The following is a 5929-nucleotide window of genomic DNA, read 5'->3' on the forward strand; positions in this document are numbered from 1 at the left end:
AGAGCATCGGTACAATCATATGAATAACTTATACTACCTTCTCATTTTCTTTTTGTTCCACTAATTTTAAGGCTATATTCATTTTCTTTACAGATTCTACAGCAGAAGCGGAAGATTTGTCCATGCCGGAAGTCGTTCGTAAGTTTCTTATGTGAATCAGTAACTGTAGTAGTAATAACATCCATATTATTATGTAATGAACGTTTTTTTCTAAATGTTTGAAGACCATGAGTACAACTAAGTTTCATGGAAAGTTGATGAATATGGTCTGCAACGTGAACTACTTTCGTGTAAGGTCATTCCATTAAATAATCTTTAAATACTTGATCTTCATTACGTTTGACACAATATAACAGAATTTAATAACAAGACTTAGCTAAAGTGACATTATAATGATGAATGTAATGTTCATGCTTCCCCTGAATGAATAATGCTAATTTGGGGACAATACTGAGTTAAAATTAAGTACTTTTTACTTCTACTTTAGCAGTTGCACAAACAAATAAACAAATAAGGGAATTAAATAGTAGTTAATCTTACAAATGAATAAACAACATTTAATAGTAGCTTATTTTTTCAACGCTTATTTATTTTGTTCTTTGCTTGGTTAACTGGTTCGTGTATGAGATTAATAATTGATCTATTGATACGTCATATGTAGAAAGAGTGACACTGGATGACCTCAGATATACCTTGAAGGTCATCGCACCCGAAATGAAACAGCGACTGGAGTCATACCTTAAGCGTACGTATATAACAAGGCATGTCTTACCTCTATGTTCTTCATATTCTGAATACTATTACATGTAAGTATGTCATAACGCACATGTTGCCCACGCGTTCCTCATACTCGGATCAAACGTTAGTGTACGTATATAATAAGGCATGTCTTCTCTCTATGTTCCTCACATTCTAATTATACTTAAGTGTACTTACGTCACAAAGCATGACTTACCTCTACGTTGCTCATACTTGGTTTAAACTTCAGTGTACTAATAATACAAGGCATGTCTCAATACTGTTTACCTAATACTGGGAACCTAGTACTGGGATTAATGTTATCTGTATGTACATCATAATGCATGTCTTATCTCTATGTTCCTCATAGTTTGTTTATACTTAAGTGTACTTTTATTATGAGGTTTGTGTTATCTCTACATTGCTCATACTCGGTTTAAGCTTAAGTGAACCTATAATACAAGGCATGTCTCACTACAGTGTACCTCCTACTTGGATTAATGTCAGCTGTACGTATATTGTGTGTGTGTGTGTGTGTGTGTGTGTGTGTGTGTGTGATTTGGATTTTTAATGTAGCTTTAACAATTTTTCAGTCATATTGCTACGATGTCTGCAGTGTGGCAGTTTATAGTGATGTCTAGCACTGGGGCATCATGCCGCAGATATGTAGCATGATGTCCCACCCAGTCACATTATCATGACACCAGGCCGACCAGTCCTAACACTAACCTCTTAATGCTGAACGGTAAGCGAGGCAGGTGTTAGTACCATTTTTGTAAGTCTTTGGTATGACTCGGCCGGGGATCGAACCCACGACCTCCCGCATCCGAGGAAGTATATTGTAAGGTATGCCCTAATTATACGTTGCTTATACCCAGATTAAAATTAAAAGTAAGCGTATGATAAGATGTGCATTCCCTATAAGTTCTTCATCCTTTGATTATACTTAAATATTCGTATGTCATGATGCATGAATTACCTCTATGGTCCTAATACTCTTATTAATATCTTATATCATAACCCGTCTTACCTCAAAGTTCTCCATACCCTCATCATCCTTAAGTGTACATATATTAAAAATGCATGGTTTACCTCAATGTTCATCCTGCTTTTATAAATATTAAATGCACGTGTATCATAGGGTATGTCTTACCTCTATGTTAGTCCTACTCTTTTCAATATTCAGTGAACGTATGTCAGTTTCAATGTCCTATATGTATGTTCCTCATACTGTGATGATACATAAGTGTACATATGTCATAAGGAATGTCTTACCGCGGTGTTCTTTAAACTCAGATTATCCTAGCGTACGTATATCATAGGGCATGTCCTACGTCTATGTCCCTCACACTCTAATTCATATTAAGACGTTAAACACTCTCCAAATAAACTCAAAACCGTTAATTAACAAATTATGTTTTGTCCATTTAAGTCTGATTCAATAATGTCAAACAAAATAATACAAACGCTATTGGCCTTTTGTCTGCATGTGACCAAGAATAATGTTAGATTTAGAATTTTTTTTCATGAAGGACGAAACAGGAATATATAATAATGCAATAAAGCTAAATATAAAACGCATTACAATGGAGTAGACGGTATTACTCGTTTAACAAAATAAAGAAATTTACTATTTTTGAAAGAAAGGTTTGCTGCTGATATTATTTTGTGAAATGTAATGTACAATATGGATCCCGATTTCGTCAGAACGCAAAGATACAATCAAACATTCTCTGTAATAAATTTAACCTCCATTTCTTTTGTGTTGCTTTTCTCTTAATTCGTTCAATTGCCTACTCTTTCTTTCTCTATGTTTCTATCACCACCAACCAATTGATAATTCAGAATAAACCATTCGTAAAAACAGTTTTTGCATAAATAAATACATTTAAACATCCACGCATATATACTTCCAGGCCAAGAAAAGCCGAGTTCTGGATGCTTTCCTATAATGGAATATGTTTTATGTTTTGACATCTCAGTATTTTTTATGTATTGGCTATTTGTTTTATTTTCTGCCCAGCATTAGGAATGAATATTGCTGATGTGGAACAGGCCTTGGACAATCCAACAGAAGAAATTAAAGAGAAATTTGGGCGTAAGATATAATTATAAGTTTATTCCTATAAGACAATGAACTATCCCTATAATCACATTATAAAAACACGAGCATGTTATGTTAATATCAGCCCTATGGATACATTAATATCTGTGTTCAAAACATAATTATCTTACATTTAAGATAAACTATTAAACAATCTTTAACTCTCAGAATGATGGCACGTGGAAAATGTACTAGGGTCCTTAGGGTCTCACATGGCTTTGAATAGATATCCGACAAGACAAGACACACATACGGTATACTTAACTATTTGCTAAGTGTTGATCTTTAAGAATTTTTAATAAAGTGTGAGGTTCTTTCAGTATGTTTCCGATTCATCTCGTCTACGTTAGGGTATATATTTAATCAATCCTCATTTATCAACATGCTGTTTATGTGGCACTGGATTGGCAGAATCTGTGCAACTGGTTTCCTATAACAGTCTTTGAACCATTCATTAGTGAGTGTTTCCTGTTTATCGAATGAAAAGGCTATTTATATTATGAACGTATGTCTTAGAAGTTTACGGAACTCCTGTTCAACAGTGGCTATAAGCTGCTTAAGAAGGAGATAAATATATAGGACAGGTTGGGAATTGTTGGTAAATGTAACATGTTGATGATTTTTTTCAGGCAAGCTGCTTCCATGAAAAACAACTGAAACAACCAATTTTGACCAAATATTTAAACTGCCAGACCTATCCTGTACAATGCTTGGCAGGTTTTCTTACAGCTGCACAGTGTATTGGCATACTACTGGACAAATCTCCTTACTACATAAACAAATACTAAAATATATTGATAGACCATTTTATTGCATACGTATTCGATACTAAAATAACTACTTTAAGTGAAGCATTATTAAGATCGTATCACTGAATCAAATATAGCTGATCAAATGCTACGATTGAAGCATTTACAAATCACAGCAAAATGAAATTTACTTTACCAAATAAATGACTGTACAAAACTACACGATTTTATATGCGACATAAAAACAACATTTCAAAGGGTAAAGTGTGCTTGTTTTTAAGTCTTGATTTGATTAAAGTGTTGTCAAAGTGCGTTGTGATTCAAATCCACATTCAAGATTACATAAATTGATATCTGCATTTTTCAAATATCCAGAACGGCTGTACTGTAATGTTTGAGTAAAGATGCTGGTCTATGGATTGTAGTCACTGATGTGATCATTGAGACAAGGCAGAATCAAGTCAGATAGTTGGATGTTCAAATGCAGTGAAAATATTGTATTTGTTGCGGATTAGTACCCTCATACGTATTACGCTAAGTTTAAGGCACAATTCTATAATCACATCAACGTTCCTGATTAATCCACAACGAGGCATAACTACACGTATCAGTTTTGGAAAACAAAGTAAAGTTCAACCAAACGTGGTGAATAACTATATGGGATAACTGCTTTTTGTAACGCAAAACGAACTTGAAATAATGCATATGCTATAAGGACTCACAATTTCTACGACTTGTTGAAACTTAAACTGAGCGTTTGTAGCTGGATGTTCAGCTAATTTTGTAATCACGTCAAAAGACCGTTTGTAAAACATAAAGTACCTTCTTTATATATTTATGTCATATGCATACATTTCTTCAAATGGCGAATATCAAAGACGATACGCATGGTGTATGTGCAGACCAAGCAAAATGAAGGCTGTTTTAGAAAACTATAATTTGGTTCCGAAAATAAAGTAGCTTATCCAAATATCAGTCAAGTTTGGAGAACACGTTTAGCCTTACTAAAAGTGAATATATACACACGCGGCACAAGCAAGTGTATCAAACACAATGAAAGACAAATGAGGATATTGACAGCGATTAATATATTATCAAACTATGTCTGTTCTCGGTGATGACACATACATGCGTTTGAAAACTAAACTCTGGCATGGTACCGTTTGTTGTGTGGAAAGAGATTTAGGAGAGAACAGTCATTGACTTGCTGGAAAACGAACATTTCGATGCATTTTAATGTATTCTATAAAATGTCATCAATATTTGAAAATAGTGTACGTATCACTTAAGACTAGAACGCGAAAGTATCGGAATTCATCACGGGAAGAGAGAGAAAAATAAGCAACGTCAACGGTCATAATAAATATGATTGGACCTGGTTACCAAAGAATGTATAAAAGTAATAGCATAGTTTATGCACCTAACAATCAGTTTGTGTCAGGTGAATCTCTTTGCCAATCTGTAAGAAGCACATTCATACAAAAATATATTCACCCCCACACACATATATGTGTGTGTGTGTGTGTGTGTGTGCAAAGCGGAATTGGATCGACTTATTGAGAAAAGTCATACATGCGTACGTACGTGGGTGAGTGCATGCATATATATATATATATATATATATATATATATATATATATGAAGAGAAGCAGAGTTGTAAATACCTTCATTTTCTATCAGATTTTCGTACCATCAAAAATCTCACTGTTTCAAATATATTAGTTTTTACTTAAAGTATAATTAGATGAAGTTGTCTAAGTACTTGTTTCGACGATATTATGTTTACTCTTTTCCAGCATCTGGTATGAGCATTAAAGAATTGAAAACTTTCATCGGCAAACTTCCTGAACCAGTAAAACAGATGTTCGAGAGTGAGAAGGAATTATAAATATGTGTTCTGGCAGGAAAAAGGATTAATCCTGTGTCATATAATACCAAAATAATAATGTTAGTTAAAATGCTAATCATATGGACAACTTAACGCAAGTATTAAAGCTATGACAGTCTTCTATTTGTATGGTATGTTAAGTTCAGGTCACCCTACGTCCTTGTTTCTCAATCTGGAAGGCATGGAACAGGAACTGTTACAAAACATGTGTACTGTATTGAAATAAAGTGAACATCTGGCTCATTTTTGTATTTTGTTTTTCGTGAGAAATTTTTAAAATCACGAATAGTCACACATGAATTATTTTCTGTTCAAGGAGAATAAATTTACATGGGAACTCAATATATAAATTTGGATTTATTTTAATAAAGTATTGGTAAGAAAAGCAAATTATCAAAACAACCAAATCATGCATTTTAAATAGGTTTAAAGACTTTTTGATTTATCTGC

General features: G+C 33.6%; 1 long non-coding RNA gene across 1 annotated transcript; it reads left to right on the forward strand.

Annotated features, from left to right (window-relative positions):
- The first annotated feature begins 667 nt into the window (after positions 1–667).
- Positions 668–5572, forward strand: LOC149778308 (uncharacterized). Its single transcript, XR_016415531.1, has 3 exons — positions 668–745; positions 2762–2836; positions 5388–5572. It is a non-coding gene; the product is annotated as an uncharacterized LOC149778308 (long non-coding RNA).
- Positions 5573–5929: the final 357 nt, after the last annotated feature.

This window comes from Sinohyriopsis cumingii, chromosome 17 (genome assembly GCF_028554795.1).
Source record: "Sinohyriopsis cumingii isolate HCF-2022 chromosome 17, ASM2855479v2, whole genome shotgun sequence".
Taxonomy (NCBI): Eukaryota; Metazoa; Mollusca; class Bivalvia; order Unionida; family Unionidae; genus Sinohyriopsis; species Sinohyriopsis cumingii.